Here is an 18114-nt window from a genome sequence, read left to right on the forward strand (position 1 = left end):
ATGGAGTTCAAAAGTGACTCTGGAGAAGGATCAGAAAACCTTCAAAAAAGACTGTTTCTTTATGCGAGGAGCTTAAAATGCAACCTCGAAACAAATCTAATGAACTCATTCAAACGGTGCTTGAAAAGATTATTTACCTTTGACAAGGAAGATTTAATCATCCTTACAGATGAGGCTTTCTTGAGTTGCTCCTGTTGAAGCAGACCGTCCCAGCAGCCTGGACAGAGGGTTGAAAACGGGGTCATGCTTGTTACAGTCATCACCTCCCTGATCTTTAGCCTGCTGCTCCGCCTCACATGGCGTGCGCTCTTTGGGGGGGGGGGGGGTCCTGTCCTCGCCGCTGTGAGTGTGGCGCCCATGCTAAGCAGAGGACGCTGTAACAGGTCACTCGGAGAACGAGAGCGGGGCGGAGGGAGGGGAGGATGGAGGGTGAGGGTGGCGCCTCGCTGCTCCATCCAGGGAATACCAAATAGGCCGGGAGAGAAAGAGAGACTTTTTCTTCTTGGATCAGAGGGCTTGAAAGTTAAAAAAAGAGAGACGCAGAACAGAAAGTGAAACCTCTGCCCCTGCTGAGAGGATGAGAAGACATCGCCAGGTTTTTCTTCTTTTGGGAACCACCTGAGACTGAGAACGTTTGAATCGCTGTCAATTATTCACCATCAAGCCCGGAGTTAGAAGATGGGCAGATTTGTTACTTGTGGAGCCCAATTGGTTGGCTGCAGTGTAAAGATGACAGAGTGTGTGTGAAAAGAATGAGAGATTGGCAAGATAGGATTTACAGCTCCGGCGATGAAAGCTGGAGGTGGGAAGGAAGCCTCAGAGGAGTATTTTTGAGTGCTGTTCCACCCCTGCGCTCGGCGATTGGCTGCTTCCGCCCAACGACAACTGACAGTCCTTTTCAACCCGGCCAATTAGTGAAAAAAAGGCTGTCCTGTTTAGCTTTCCTCAGCGCGGTCTATCAGCGACAGATCTTTTTAATTGTAAAGAAGTGTTGAGCAGCACTCCAGGGACGCTGTGCAGGGGCGGAATCGTATATATCGTCCTTGTTCATATTCCCTCTCTCTTTGCTTCGGCTTTAGCACCCAGCACAAGCTGTTCTCTCCATGTTTAATTCAGCAGAAGGCATGAAAGTGTTCCGCATTATCTCTCTGCTTCGCTCTGAAGGAGAAGGAAGACGGCGAGATAGAAGGAAGGGGATAGAGGGGAGCGGAGTGAAGAGAGAGGAGGAAGAAGAGGCCTATTAGTTATTGAGCTCAGCTTTTGTTGTTAATCCAGTTAAAGCCGAGCCTCGGCCAGGCCAGCTGAGACTCCAGCAGATGTGGATGAAGTTTCCTCCTCCCAACACTGGTTAGAAGTGCTCTCATTGTACTCTGTAACCAATTTTCTTAATGCAGTGCTGTCCTGCTTTCCTGCTTCTCCGGATACCTTCCTCCCCTCCCACTGTGCCGCTCGTGCAGTGCTCTGTGCTATACTTAGGGATGTAATTCGTCATGGATTTTTCCTTTTCTTTTTTTTGGTCCAGGTTATTTCAGGTTTTGGGTATGCATGTTCATATGAATGTCCATTCCTTTCAAATTGTTCAAATTGCGCTCTGCTATTATGTTCTTCGTGTGGAGATTGAGGATGAAGGCGCTTGAACAGTTTAAGATTTCTTCCTTTCTTTACCCTTTCTGTGGTTTTTGCAGTTTTAGCTCCGTATAGCAGCGCTCGTGTCGCCCTGCGGCCCTATCGGATGAGCTGAATTACCCCTTCATCACCACCAAATCAGTCACGTTTGTGCTCGTACATCTGCCTGGACCAGACCTGCCATGGAAAATACCTTCAGCTCTATAGCTGCTAAATACTCCACGGTGCTCACCAGCTGGCTGCTAGCTATCTTTTTCTGTCTGCTGTTTGATGGTGGGCAGTTCATGTGCTGTAGGTTTTCTGACAGTCAGCTAAAAGATGCTGAAAAGCTTCGTGGATTCGAGGGGAACTGCAGAGTTGGGTAAAATGCTGTCTGTCTTTCTCAAATTCAGCTCTTCTCATAAAAATGAATTTCAGTTGTAGCACTTTCAGTTTTCACTCTCAAAGGACCTTGATTGCTTTTCGTCCTTTTCACTACCTTCTTCTGTCTTCGGGCCCTCTGCTCAGGCTTCTTCACTGTGAGTGGCCCTCAGCGGTCCTTCCTCTCATCAGGGTCGTCTCCTCTCAGTCATTTCAAACTGAAAGAGGAAATTTCAGCTTGCTTCAGAGTCCTGGAGTGTGTCTTACACGATCTGGATCTAAAGCGCCCTCTTTATCTGCCGTTGCTGACCCTGTGAGGCCCAGAATTCCTGAAAGCTGAGTAAATAACTTGATTCAGAATGAATGTGGCGCTCTATCAGCTGATTGAATGCCAGCAGCCACAGATGCCAGCCTTCATGTTTGATGGTGACCTCAACATTGATGTTCAGACAAAGAAACTTCTGTTGGTGTTTTGTTCATTTCCCCTGTGAAGCAGTTTATTTATCATTCATCTTTTTGCTGAGAGACATTCAGGCTTTTATTTCTTCCTGCCTTGATGACCCCCAACTCCCTTTATTCCCGTCTGAATCAAAAGTCTCTTTGACGTTTCAGCTTGTGTAGCAAACAGGTCTGATTTTATGTGGTGCCAACAGAAGAAACTGCATCACCTCATCTCTGGCATCACTTTGCTTGTTTTAGAAGTAACGCAGCTTTTAACCTGCTGTAAACCAGAGTGTAACTTCAGATCTCTGATTAATCGTGAATATGATAACGCCGACATTAACCAGCACCAGACCTCGAGGAGCTCAGAGGGTCCCAGAGAGGCAACTCTGCTCGTTGGCAAGAGCTGAAGGTAGAGCGAGGTACCCATGAGCGAATCACAGCATCTCCTGAATCCTGTAATATGATGTGATCCCACTCAACACGTAATGGCCCATCTCTTTACTGCTCTTTGATTGTCCTGGTTTGATGTTTAGAGGCTGTTCCACCAGTTTAGCATTGCACTCCTGCAGCACTGATGGACAGTTCAAAAATGCACATTAAAATCAATGCAGCAGAAGCAGAAATATCAGCTTTTTTACTCTCTGTATTCTTCCTTGTCAAAACCTGGCGCCTACATCATCCAGGACGCAACTCGACCACCAAGAGTGTGGATTCTGGGGGGTTATGCTAGCAGCTAATGCAGCCTTGAGCTGCTAGCCTCAAGCAGAGATGAGAGGTGGGCTGCAGGACTGATAAGCTCCTTTCTTTCTGACCCCACACCAGGACACATTTAACAGACTGTGCAGCTCCCTCTGGAGCCACTGAAAGCTTCTTTCACATATGCAGTAGTACTCACCAAGACCTGTAAACAGACTTTGATGTGGAAAATCAGTGGAGTTCCCCTTTAAAATCCTCCGTATCTCCTCTAACCTTTAACTCGCAGTCAGTATGACATCGCCAGAGCTGTATATGCTTCTCTGTGGTTGGTTTTCTGCCCTCTTCCTGTTTGTTTGAGGGCTTCAAACGTCTTGTTTTGACAGACCAATAGTCCAAAATCCAAAAGGTATTTAATTAAAAATGATACACAACACAGAGAAGGAGTAAACATTGACATTTTAGCAGCCAGAACCAGCCAATAGTTGGCCTTTTGTCTTGATTGAATGGCTTATACAATTAAAATAATATTGAAATTTGTGGCAGAAGCAATTAAACAACTAATTGTGACAGTTCTAGTCTACTGAGTTTAAAAGGCAGAAAAAGAAGCGGCACTGATGATGAATTCACGGTCTCCTGTTGTAGATTGACTTGACTGTAATATCGTTTCAAACACTTAATCCTAACTTTAAAGAGCGATATAGACCTCCTGTGGTCTCGGCATTAGAAATTACAGCACATTTAATACAATATTTAATACAGCATTGATGTAAATTCATGCAGCGCCTCAATGCGGCAAACTTAGCTTTGGCCGTTTGGTTCTTGCTTCATGTGCCGGAGAACAGATTAGAATGTCATGTTCAGCCAGCTGCTTAAAAATGCATTAAAGAAGTGAAATCAAACACTCACAAAGCCCCCTGAGACAAACTTGAGATTTCCAGCTCCATAAATAAGTTTGACTTGACGTGACTTCCAGAGTTTCCGCCGGCCTTGAGCGTCTGTGAAATAATCAAGAAGACCTCTGAGGTTGGTGTAGCTGCACCACTGGCCTTCACAATACTTCATTCTCGTGAATAAAATATATCGACCCAGTCCATTGCGGTGCCTCTGTCTGTCCAAGGATCAACACCCAAACCTGTCCTTGAAAGTCAAATCGTAGTTTTTCAAACTAATGCCGAGTGTCAGGACCTTGACTTGTTTACTGAAGACTGACATCAGTGTGCACGTGTCCCACGAAAAGCTTGAAAAACCAGCACAGAAGAAACATCGTCGTCTCACTGTGAGACCTCCACATTCATTTCTTTATTCGACCGTATCCAACAGGCATATTGTCTTATTTTTGCTGTTAGGGTCATTAAATAGTAAATTATTCTTTTTCAAAGCAACATTATGGTTTTTTTTTTTTTTCCAGATTTCTCCTCCATCAGCCTCATGTAGAAATAAGATGGATGATTTGCTCAGTTCAGACTGCCTGTGATGCACCTCTGGGAAATTTAAAATTCCTCAAACACGTGAAACTGCAGAGAAACAAGTGAGGTTATCTTCCCCCGTGGGCAGAGTTATAACTTCCAACCAGAAGCGGGCTTTGTGATTGAATACGAGATTAGAGCCGTTATAAAGGCAGATGTTTTTTCTGGTGCTGCCGTGCTGGACAGCGGCCCAGCTTCCATCCTCGCTGCGTCTTTTGAGAGTGAAAACCACAGCATGAGAAGCAAAAGCTCGCAGTTTAACAGCTTCAATGCCGCGTCTGCCAACGAGTCTGTCTGCCTCTCAGCAGAACAGAAGACAGAAAATGTTAAAGCTTTGTTTATATTGATCAGGGGGTGAAATCAAGGATTAATTCCCAAACTGCAGACCCAAACAGCATCAGAGAATAGGCACACCTCATTCGATGCTGTGCACTTGAATGCAATCGACAACAAAAGAAGCTAACCAAAAGCTTTGAGAGTGCTGTCAGTAAATGGTGAGACAGAGCACTTGGATGTTCAGGCTGCGGCGTGTTTTTTAACTTATTTTGTGTGTGGGGGAAAAATGCATGAAATTTTCCCTTCAGTATCTCTGAACTGCGGCATATTCAGCCTGTGAGAGTGGTATCATTTTGCCAGGCAAGCACCTAAATTACCTGCTATTTCTTTAAAAAAGAAAGAAAAGAAATACAGTCTCTGCTGAAAGCGTGTCAGATGATAGATGTCTCATTTTGCTCTAACTCCCAAAGCGCTACCTGACATTCATTTCTTTTAACCCCAGATAAGCCGCAATCTGAGCCCTTGTGTGGGTGTCAGATTTTTTATTTTTTTTCCGCTCATGTTTCCTGCTTCCTTATCAGAAAAGTATACATGTCGCAGCGAGAAACCTCCATCATCCATCGTCAGGTCAGCGCAGATGACCGGCCAGATATTTGGTTATCGCGGTATTTTCCTCCCCGGGGGAAAGTGAGACGGATGGCGGATATTTGTCGCCGCTAAATGAGCACATCACAGTTTGGCCAGGGAGAGGAAATGTGTGTTTTTGGGTGTGTGTGTTCAGCTTGTGTGGTGACATGGAGTTTTTTCGAGTCCATAAGCCGTGAGGCCTTCGAGGCTGTTGGGCCTGACGCAAACGTCGGCTCGCTAGCTGGAGCGACTCCAGTGGGCAGTCCTCTTTGAATTGCTCGGTGACAAATTAGGCAGATAAGTCTGTCTGGGAACAAGAAGTCATAATCCACTCAGAGGTAAAGTTTCAGGTTTTTGCCCTTTTCTCGAATTCTCCTCCAGCTCGGTTTCCTGACTAATCAGTGATGTGCGAGAGGCAGCCTCACCGCAGAATCAAGCCAATTAGGTGAGTGCTGCGGCCCAACAGTTGACATTTACAGAAATGATTCAACGTTTTGGAAAATACACTGATTTGCTTTCTTGTTGAGAGTCAGAAGAGAACTTTCATCTGCTGCAGCCAGCAGCCGCTTAGCTTAGCTTAGCTTAGCTTAGTTCAGCATACAACCTGGAAATACCACAACACATAATCTTTCATTAATAACTTCAAAAAACTAAAGTTAAAAAAACAGTTCGACAGACGCAGGTGGGCTGCTGTGCAGATGCAGAGGCACGTGCAGGTAAGCCGTAGGTGGCGCCAGTTCTCCGGTCAGAAACCCACTCTAACATCGCAGAAGAAGAGAGGAAGCGTGACGATGAAGTGAAATTTAAAAGAGCGCCAGTCGAGCCTCAAACAATGAATGAAAATGTAGAAAAGATGACAGGAACACGACATTTCTGCTGGTTTGATGAGTTAATGTGAGGATGCTTACATCAGATTCATCTTCTTCTATCAGAGCGGAAACAGCTGATCAGTCATGTGACCTAAACGTCCTCTCGGTCAGAACTTATTCGAAAAATGTTTTTCCCATAAAACTCAAAACCACCTCAAGGGAAGGTTTTTTATACTTTGCTGTTGTCGACCTTTTCTAAAGTGATACTTCAAAATGCACATAAATATGGTAACACAGCCTGCCTTTGTGTGTGTGTGTGTGTGTGTGTGTGTGTGTGTGTGTGTGTGTGTGTGTGTGTGTGTTGTAGAAGTCAGACTTGTTGATTAGCTGCCAAGTTTAGGAGTAGAGGTAAAACTCACTGCACTGCTCTGTGCTGCAGGATTGAAACACTTTGCAGTGTGTGTGTGTGTGTGGGGGGTGGGGGTGGGGGTGGGGGGGGTGGGGGGGGTAGCACAGCGAGCAAGTGTGTGTTTTGTATAAGGATGCAAACTTGTATACGTCTTTGCTGCAGGCTGCAAGTCTGACAGCGGTGGAGATATGAGTTTGTGTGTGTGTGTGTGTGTGTGTGTGTGTGTGTGTGTGTGTGTGTGTGTGTGTGTGTGTGTGTGTGTTTCAAGTATAGAAGCACAAACTTATGCACCGCTTTACTTTTGGGAAAAGATTTGACAACTGGGTGGATTTTATTGTATGTGTGAGTCGTGTGTCTGCAGATGCATTTACACCGTCAGAGCATTAGTGGTGACATTATGCTGCGGCAGTTAGCATAATTTCATGCACACACACACACACACACACACACACACACACACACACACACACACACACACACACACACACATATACCATGCTTGCATGTGTTAATCATTCCTCCAGTGACCCCGTGACGACAGTGGAGACAGAGGCAGAGGAGGAGGGAGGAAAAAGCTGCAGATATTAGATATTAGTCAGTGCTGCAGACACGTTCTTATCTGTCACAGCTGATCTTACTGGAGATGCACTTAAAGACCAGAATGCTGTTATCTGTTCAGGATTTCTGAATTTTTCTTTTCTTCATCTCCTTTTCTGCCTTTTGGCCGCTAATCTCTCCTCCTTTTAAGGCGCGTTATCCCAGACATTTGAAGGCTCTGTAGAACAAGATGATCTTAACTGATCTGATCTGTTATTGATCAGGACCAGTGACACTGCAGCTTCTTTTGCTTTACGCCGCTCAACACTCAGTTTCTGGCACAAAATCATTATTGTTGAAATAAACCTCATGCACCCTTTCAGCCGCGCGGCACTGGAGTGTTTTAATTAAGTGACCATCGTCTCTGCGTGCGCGCTCAAGAAAGGGAAAATAGAGGTTTTGTAGGGTATTATTTGCATCGTGGTACATTACCTCTTTGAAATTTAAAATGCATGAGCTTCAACCTGCAAACAGCGACACTGAGCATCCTCTCCTCGTGTTTCACCTCTGCTCTGGATCTGCAAACTGAACTACTGTATATAATGTGCCTGCCGGGGGGCGACCAGGTGCTGTAAACCAATCATCATCTCACTCAGTAATAGGATGTAGAGTCTGTACGTGGATGTCATGAAACTGAGGCAGTTACTGGAATACTAAACGAGATCATAGCTGGGAGTTTATGGACTTTTCAATGCAGCTTTAACGGTAAATAAAGTCTACTTTAGAATTAAATGAATGCGCAGAGCATACACTAAGAGAAAGAGTGAGGAAGAGATGAATGACAGCCTCATACGTAATGAAGTGTGGTGACTTTATTTACATTTCACTGCGTGTTGCGTTGGTGATACACGCTCGTTAGATGCAGCAGCCGTCGTAAACCACTTCCAATGAGAGCATCCACAAAATGTGGCCTCCAGCAGCACAAACTGCAGACCTGCAGAGAGAATATTTCCAGAGACGCACAGAAGAGGAGCAGCATGAGGAGAGGCTGATTGAATTAGCAGGAGGCTGCAGAGCAACAGTTCAACCAGCATTGAACCTGATTTATTCTGTGGCCTCCAGAAGGTGGAGAAAGCTTTTCAGGAGGGAGGATTTGGAGAACACGTGATATTGGTTTTTACTGTCTTTACAGACACTCCTGGAGGAGATGGATTCATGCCTGTCTGTTTACTGGATCCTCTGCGCCGTGCATAATAAACCAGAGATGACTGTTTGTGACACCTGCTCGGTTTCGGGCCCTTGACCTCTCGCTGTTTGTTATTGAAACTACAACTGATAAAGGGATGTAATCTCATTTCACCGTCGCAATATTCAGTCGGCGTCAGGTGAGAAATCTCTTTTTTGTCCAGCACAAATGTCAGCAAAGAAAAGCAGTTTCTCTTCTTTTTTTTTGTATCGAGATCAACACGCAACGCTGAGTTTGTCCAGAGCTGGCAGCTTAATTTTCACAGTTTGGAGAGGTACATGTCACACTTGAAATGCGGTGATAACAGCAATTTCGACAAAAAAAATAGGACTTTTCAGACTCTGCTGGTGGGCGGCAGCGTTAAATGTACACGCACGGCACATACAGAGCGCGTGAAGGAGTGAGTAATGAAAAATCAAACAGCACACAGCAGTGCTTAATATACTTTTAATTAAATACAACTGTTGCAGCCAAAGAAGGGAGCGTTTCCAGTGATCAGTTATTTCCGTTTTTTTGATTAATCTTGTGTGGCAATTGGATCGCTCTAAAAATAACAAGCTCTCTCTCTCTATGGCCGGACTGAAGCGAGTGCCGAAAGATAATTGAAAATGTTTTCAATTAATAAACGCACCCCCGATCTGCAGCCGTGGCCTTCGCCGCCGCCTCGCGGCTTCGCTTCCCGCCTCAGCCGAATCCGTCGGCTCTGATCGTCACTTCTCACTTCACCGCCAGCTGTTTCAGTCTCTGAGGGTCCCTCAGCTCTGTGGAGAGAAAAGGGGACAAAACAACAAGGGAAATAAAGGGAAAAGGATGATCTACATTAAACATAATTGCTACCATTTTGCATTTCACCAAGTCTTCTGGTGTTGACTGTGAAAGAATGACTGTCCTACTTTTCTCATTTCTCCGCCTTTTTTCTCTTCTCTTTAGCCAAATCAAGAAAATAACCAAGATTTACCTTCTTGGTCTGTAGGCAGTCGGCCGGGTGTGCATACCTCGACTGTGGCGGTATGTTAGCATCACTTGTACCTGCAGTTTAACACCTGGAGCCTCAGCGTGAGGGCGAGCGGCGCAGGTTAAACTGGTCAGTAACGACACGTCCACACCTCGCTGCTGTTTCAGAGGAGCCCGTGTTAAAGCTGTCATGGCTGCTGAATCAGTATTGTGTGTGTGGTTGTGGATCAGTCCTTCCAATGCGACTCTACGTTCAAGCTCTTAATGTGTTCAAGCTGCACGACGCAGGGTGTAATTGCTGCTGTTGCAGAGCTGATTGAGTAATTGCAATCAGAATCAGAGACAATTTGTTCACCAAGTACAATAAATGTACAGAAATCTGTCTCGGTGGAGATTCTCTGAGGAATAATACCCTCCGTAAAACCGATTCCCTGAATTCATTATGTCAGTCATCATCTCACACACTTTTAATTTACCAGCGTGATCGAGTCTCTCCAGAGGTGGAAATCTCTCGGCGAGGTCTTCGCAGAGCTGCTCACCAAACAATCACCGACATGAGATGATTTATAAAGCAACAAGCTGCACCACATTTCCCCAAATCCCCCCGTCAGTCAGTCAGTGTGGGCCGGGCCGTGACTCATTCTCTATGTCGTCTGTCAGAGCTTTCTCTTTTCTTCTTCTCTGGTCAAAATGCTCAGAAGCTGCGACTGACAGCTGCTGTTCTTCGTCTCCTATGAATTACATTTTACAACAATTTTACAACAGCAAACATGTTTCAGATGAAACACTGTGGCGTCAACATAACGAGGAAAGGTCCTTCATTAACGCTTCTGGCAAGTCTCAGAAACGTCAGCGCTGAACGTACCAGTGAAATGTTCGTCTCAGCTGTTCTCCACCGAAATGCCTGATCCTGCAGTGCGACGTCCGCTCGTCATGCCTGCAGCTGGATAAACTTTTTAATAATTACGCTCAGACACTGGCAGCACATCACGGTTTGGTTAGTTACAGGAAAAGTCAGCAGTTATTTGAAGCTGCAGAAACAAAGAGTTTATCAACATTTTTCACAACAACAGCTTCAAACTCACCTGTCAGTCCTTCTCTGGAGTATTTACTTTGTTTTATTTATATGTGGTGAAAAAATCACTCAACTTTTCCTTGATGTGAAAAATATAAAAAAAATGAGCTCATTAAAGATTAAAAGGTTTTCTCTTTATAAAGAGGAAACGGCCAAATGTTGTCATGTTGGCTGCAGCGTGCTGTCATAAATCGGACCGCTGGAGAGTCGAACTGCCATGTGATTTGGGCATATTGTGCTATAAGTTGCTGCGTAAAGTCTGAACTTTAGGAGGCCACACTGATATTATCGGTGTGTTCAATTCTCTCGCCCAGCCAGGTGCTGGCTCGCCTCCCCGACTTTTCCACCGCAGCCGGAAAAGCTGAGTCACTCCCATCTTTACAGGCTTAAAACTTATCGCAAAAAACAGCTGGTGCTGCCGTCTCCTGCTCACTCATATTCCCTTATCTACTGGCAAAAAGACAATCCCTGTGACTGTCTCTTTTGAGGGTATTTTTGTTTGTATTTCTATTATTTACTATCTGCACACCATCGTGATGCCTCTGACCTCGCACTCATTACTGCAGATCTGTGTTGAGGCGTATTCGCCTGTTTCTGTCTGCGCAAAATGTTCAGTTAAAACAAAACATTAGCCTCAAACAAGCAGGAGTAAAAGCGAATACACAGCTCAATTATCAGTTAGTCTGAGGATACAGGAGTCCTTTTTTTATTTAGATGCCGTTTGAAGAGCAGGATTTCTAGTGCACGCCTCCATCTGAAGGAAGATAAATAAGGACGTCTCCTCTGACAAAATGATTGCTGGCATGCGAGGAAAACACATTATGCTGACGTTATGACTCATCCCAAAATGTTCATGTGGAGGGAGTAATCTTGTTTTTGGAAATATTGACTAATAAATTTCAGGTGGCAACATATATTTTTGGGTTAGTCTGTGTGATGCTTCCCACAGAGACCGACAGACAGAAACAAACACTTCTGTACAAACCGGCACTGACTTCATCTAATATGAATAAATGGCCAATAATAATTCAACTCTTGCCTTTTCAGTCATGCTAGCGGCGTATTTTTGCTCATCCCCCCCCCAGGATGATTATCCTTAACTTTTAATCTAGTGGTCAAAATGTGTGTTTGTGCATTTCTGTCAATGCTTGCTTGTCAGGACTGAGCAGACCTTCCTCCTCGCATGTTAAGCATCGTGAAATGTTCACCATCTGCTGAGGTTCAGGCACCAAAACCACTTCGTTAGGTTTAACAAAAGACCATAAGATGGACATCTAACTGTTGCATACGTACGACGCTTCAGTGTGTTACATAACTTAAAATGGGTCGGTGCTGACTTTGGCGAGACAATTACAATTAGTCATTTGGCAGGTGCTTTTATCCAAAGCGACATACATATGAATTCACACATCTTGCCCAAGGACACTTCAGCATGTGGACTGCCGAGGCCAGGGATCGAACCACTGACCTCCTGATTGGTAGGCGGCCACAGCGCCCCACTAACAGCAGCTTCCTGGGTGACAGACCTGTGTTTGTCTGACCCGTCCATTCACTCTACTTTCCTCCATATTTAGACTTTCTTGCTCTTTAAACTACATCATCTGACTTCCTCCTTTGATGCTGTCTTAATCACTACGACCACTAGAGGTCACCGCCGAGCAAGACACATAAACTGCTTATTGCTGTTTTTTTGATCTTGCATTAGCTTTAATATTCCTGAAACTGAAGTTGAAATGATAACAGCAGTATTTTATGTGACATGCTGTTAGTTAGTATGCAGCACGTCTTCATACCTAAATTACTGAATAGGTCAAGTGTGAGTGACTCCTAAAACAACATATATGACTGCTGGAAAGCATCATCGATACCAGAACTTCATCATTACATGGTGACTCGAGCAGCAGCCTGACTCACCCGATCACACCACCTTCCTCCGTATGTGGACTTCCTTGCTCTTTATACTACATGGCCTGACTTCCTGTCATAAGCACTATGACCACTAGAGGTCGCCTTCAAAAAGACACGTAAATATGGGTCATATTTGGTCCTCTGGTGAGGACGAGCTGTACAAAAGTAATCACCAGTTGTACTTTTTTAAGCCATTTGCAGCACGGTGGGCAAGTGCCAGTGTCAGAGTCAGATTTGACCGGCAACCAGTAACCAGTGCAGGGTGTGGAGGAAGGGTCGTGGGGTACGCTGAAGGCCAGTCAGGCTGCTGCAGTGTGGACATAATTTCCATAAACTTCAACAGCACTATAATACAATGCTGGTTTAACATGGCAGATTCCTCGTTTTAACATGAAATACTTGAGATACGGTTTGACCTGGCTGTGCGGTGTTTACGGGTGCATTAAGCTCTTTATTTGAAGGCGCTTCATGTTAAAGGAGGCTGTGCTGGGAGACGCTCTCCTTATCATCACACAGGCTCACACCTCAAAGCTGAGCTCTGCATTGCAGTCTGCATTAAAGATGCTTCTGCTGCGTCTCCTCGGCTTGTCTCTCTCAAGCCACCTCTTTCTGTCTCCCTCCTCATTATTCCCACTTTCATACCTCTCTCTCCCTGTTTTCAAACACACGAACTGAAACTCGTTATCTTTCGTGCCACCCAGCACACCTCCTCTCTCACATTAGCAAGAACAAGATTCCTGAAATATTTCTCTCTTCCCTCTTCTCTTAGTTTTCATCACGCCTTCCTTCTCTCCATCTGTTCTGCAGATGAAAGAAGGCTCTGGTCTCTGTCTGCAGGGGTATAAACGTCCTTTTTGATTTCAGTTCAAGGAAGAAATTATTCCAAGGGAGCGGTCGAACAGCTGCCATCTGTAGCGAGATGGTATCGGAAGAGAGAAGGAAAATGGTAAAAATGTCCGACAATTACTGTGCGTTTTGACCACTGGGCGAGTATCAGTGCGTTTAGTCTTTCTTACCTTTGTGCAACCAAATAAAGCTCTGGATATCGTCAGTATTTCCACCATAATTGTTTTACAAATGAATATGTTCACATACATCCTGGACGAGCTGAAGTCTTCGTTGGTTTTGTCTGTCGTGGACGTCTTCAGGTGCAGGTGAGGACGCTGAAGACGCTGCAGCAGCCACATCCAATTTCCTGGTTGCTTTTGATTTTCCGCTGTCTTTGTCCGGCGTTTTCGGCCGCGTTACGCAGATTTGGACCTGAACCGTTGAGACAGATTTGATCTGTCCGACAATACGATAGAGAGGATAAAGTCAGGTATACATCAAGTGGGTAAATATGGTTGTTCACGTTGTGAGAGATGGCGAAGGCGAGTTCTGTCAGTCAGCTGTCATCCAAGACGAATGAAGGCGAGACAAAAGAGGACGAACTGTCGTCTCATCACCAGTCGCATCAACTGCGGTGGCATTGTCAGAACTCACTATAATGGTGCTTCAAGACCTGCCAAAACAAATTAGATCCACTAAGTATGACAGTCTTTTGCTTTGTCCTCCCAATTATACTGTACAGTGCCGTAAACGAATATGATGCCCACAAACTCCCACAATTTGGAATTGTTGCACCAACAAAGGACACTACACTTATCCTGAAAGAGAAATAGTGTTGCTCTCACAAACATCGCACAACAACTGTATTTAACGGCTGAAATAAAGTGCTCCAAACACGCTCGGTGAGTGCACCAATTTTCACTTCCTGCTCAGAGATAATCACTGTAATCCTTTTGCTCTTTCTCTCCAGGTTGTTTTCATGTTTTGCTTGCCGCTCAGTGTCAGTTTGGCCCGAGAGAAAACCTGCGTGTTTCATTTATTCCACTCAACGTTTGTATTTTTAGATTAGATTTAACACGATGTCGGAGGCTAATTATGGAAGTCCTCACTGTATCGAATTGTTTTACTCATTTGAGCATGAAAGCAAAAACGAAATGCACGTTCTGTACTGTACATGCTAAGTCTAAGAGTGTAACAGAAGCACGAGAAGTGACTGATGTTAGTCAGCTACACGAGCTAAAGTTTGTTAGCTAACATGATCTAAAGTTGGTGTATCAAGAGAGTTGGATGCGGCGCCACCGCTCAGCTTTGCTGCCAATGTGTCCCAGCGGAGGCTCGCATTATGGAGCCAAAAAAATCCCTGCAGCCCTGCAAGCATGTTCCCCATAGACCACCAGTTTAAAGAGACCTGTTGACAGGACATCTCCAACTGCAAATGTGGCCAGTTATTACTCTTTGTATTGAGTTTTTCAATCCATAGCTTAGGTAGGTTTCATCTTTGTAAAACTTTTCCAGAGCCAAGAACAGCTATTTTTATTTTTAATGGTGCATCATCCCAATCTGAAGACTGCGGGCCAGGTGGCGCCAGCGGGGGGGGACAATAATGTGCATGTGTAGTGGGCAACACGACGCAGAAGCAAACCCAGCTGCTTGAAAACTTTTTTGGCTTAGACCAGCAAATTTTACTCAAGCGATTTGGCAGCGTCGTGGAGTATGGTGTAATCCATCCATGCCCAGACCAGCGAGCCACATCCCTGCTGTAAGTGGATTGAATTGAGAATGAGGGGATTGAAACAGGTTTCTCTTTGTTCACTCTAAAGTTGCGTGGGCTCACTTTTAATCAGCGTTAAGTAATATTGTGCCGGTGTTTGTCATGTATTTTTAATGTAAGACCTTGAGGCAACAATCCTTAACAATTTATGACAAATGATTAAGTCCACATGTGAGCTTGCAGCTGTCTCCTTCCATATTTGACAGAAACAGAGTCAAGTGCAGGTCCAGATATGCTTTTATTGGCCCGAGGAAGTTGTCAGTTTGCATTTAGTTTACCAGATTTTTTCTCATTATTAGCTCTTTGTTTTCTTTGGCTCTCTGCCATTTCTATTGTATGACAAAAACATTCAGCTGAAAGCTGCTGACTGGGGTGTTTATTCTTACTAGCATTAGCAGCCTGTTGCGTCAGTGTCAAAAGCATAATGGAGCTTTAGCCTGAAACATTTTCAGAGGCCTGGGTGAGTTTATTCATATGTGCTTGTGAACAGCACGATCATCCCAGGTGATTTGAATCAGTCCATCTCTTTGACCTTGCTCAGCTCAAATCTGTTTTTTGGCTTATTCAGATTGATTTTAGAAAGTCCGGACAGCAGAAACACCAGAAGAAATGCATTTTTTCCAAATCTGATCTGATTTGCCTGCAGTCTGAACAAAGGCTTAGTCTAAACTTTGCTGGCACAGTAGAAGGAGTCAGATTGTAAATACTGTGGTTCATTTAGATAAAAGCAACGGAACGGTTCAGTTTTAATTAAAAGGGTTTGATGGGAAAGATTGGGGCGAAAGCACCTCTGTGAGCTGCAGCGGGCTTCAGTTCGACATGCCTAACCGTGCATATTCAGAGCTGTCACCACCTGCACAACTGAAGCCATGCTTTCTGTATCAGTCAATCACTCCGCCTGCTGCAGAGGTGTGCGACTTCATTGTTTTCCCTTTTCTTCTTCTTCTCCTTTTCTTTTCCATTTCATATCTTTCTGCCTTGCCCCAGTCACATTACTTTTGTATTTGAGGATTATTAAAGTGGGATGGATTTATAAAGAAATTGGTTCTGAGTTTATAGTAGGGACTTGTACGGTGCGAGTGGCACTGATGTGACGGTAAACAACAGGAAATTGGGTTTTAAGATAAGACACCAGGGGATATGATGCACGGTGGGAAACGGCAGAGTGGCTTCTGAGACGGCAGCAGAGACAAACCTGCTCATCATCACTTCCTGGAGTGTCTCTGCTGTATCTGATTCTTGAACTTGAGACCCCGAAAGGTCGACTTCTGTGGAAAGCAGGTGAACCACTTAATGTCCAGTTTTTCCCTTTTAACAGATGACGTCCCTACAAAGCTCTGATTGGTTTTCCAACAGAGGAGATGGCCAACAACAAACAGCACTGACTGAGTCCTTAATAATAATTCAGCAACAGTGTTTGGTATTTTTGACAGTTTAGGATCTCCACTGGAATTTGAAATAAAGTTCTGCTGTTGTTGGAAATGCTTGAATGTACACAGGAGTTTGTCATGTAATGTGATAATTGGGATTTAAGTGGTTAGGAAAAGGTAAGAGGAAGCACTGAAGTGGAGAAAAGGACCTTATTGTTATCTAGACTGTTCATTATTAATTTTTAGTTGAGGAAAAAGTTTTATTTTCCTGACTTTTTTCTCTTTATTTAGGTAAAAATACCAGTCAAATAAAGTAAAACACCAGCTTGTCCTCATCAGAAAAATGGGCGTTATTAGTAGGTTATTATGACGGGACTACAGGAGGAAGTCAGGTGACGAAGTTTAAAAAGCATCAAAGTCCACATGTGGAGGAGTTGGTGTAAGTCATGTTTTTAGCCCAAACATCATCTTTTACTAACAAAGTGCCCAAACCAGTGGAAACTGGTTCACAACCACCTGATGGAAAAGGTCAGGTGCGCCTGTTGTTCACACTCATCTGCGTTCAGTGTGGTTTAGGGATTCATTGGCAGTCGGCCGATGTGTTGTTTTAGAAAAGTTATTCCTGCATCTACATCTTTTGCAGAAAAATGGCCACAATGCAGGACAGCAAGAAGCTTCATGAATTTGTATGAATTCGTTGGATTTTTCCCAAATCTCTGCTGCTCTAGTGAAATGTTGGCTGACTTCAGGCCTGCAGTTTAGACAGGAGATGCATGTTCTTTGATGTAACATGCAGTAAGACGAAAGTGCAGTAATTCTCTGAATTATAGTGCAGTCAGTGTGAAGCAGCATAAAACAGAGATACTAACCTTAAACACCTGAGAGGTGTCCTTAAGTACAGTTCTTGAGTTAATTTACTTTCCATCAGTGTTCATGTTAAAGACAAAGAGCTGTTATCATCAGCGTTCAGTCTGTTGAAGGTGGTGGAGCTAAAAATCTAGACTCAAAGTACAATTACTTCCATAAAACGCAAAGTAGAGTTACTTTCCATTTTGATATTTTTAGAGTGAGCAGGCCAGTGCAAAAAAATGAAGAAACACAACTTCTGGATAAAACTTCTGAAAGTAAAGTTAATGTAGGAGTTGGCATGGCGTTAGGGTAACTGCTTTCTAAAGTGCACCAATCTGAAAGCCCAGCAGACCACTGGCTACAAGATGAGTTAATTCCATTATCATAACATCAAAGATTAACATTAGGCATGAAAAATTAACAGAAGCCAGCCACATTTCCGTCTACAGTACGTGCAGCCTGCCTCGATGTGCTCGCAGTGGTTAGAGGAGGAGTTTCTCAAAGTGGAGATCTCAGTGTTTTTCAGGAAGCTCAGCCTTTTTTAGATTTCTGCAGAAAAGCTGCAGCCAGATGCTGCTGCTGGAAGCTGCTTCCTGTTCTGGGTTTCGCTCCGTCATCACTGTTCGGTGGTCAGAGGCAGGTGGGGGTGCTTTGCCTTCCAGGTAGCTGGAAATGTGGATTCTCAGCTGCCCCCCCCCGCACTCCATCCCTGCACTTAGGTGCAACGAAGGCATAAATGGCAAATGTAAGAAAGCAAAAAGGAGATTACTGCCTCAAAGATACAGTTTGAAACAGGAACATGAGAAGTGCTGTCTGTCTTCACTGGTGATGCATGACTTCCCACCCCTGCCTGCTGGCTTCAT

General features: G+C 44.4%; 1 protein-coding gene across 1 annotated transcript in view; it reads left to right on the forward strand.

Annotated features, from left to right (window-relative positions):
• Positions 1–18114, forward strand: part of pvrl2l (PVR cell adhesion molecule related 2 like) — a 260669-nt gene that overhangs the window by 158969 nt on the left and 83586 nt on the right. The window lies entirely within an intron of this gene.

Source organism: Chaetodon trifascialis, chromosome 17 (assembly GCF_039877785.1).
Source record: "Chaetodon trifascialis isolate fChaTrf1 chromosome 17, fChaTrf1.hap1, whole genome shotgun sequence".
NCBI lineage: Eukaryota > Metazoa > Chordata > Actinopteri > Chaetodontiformes > Chaetodontidae > Chaetodon > Chaetodon trifascialis.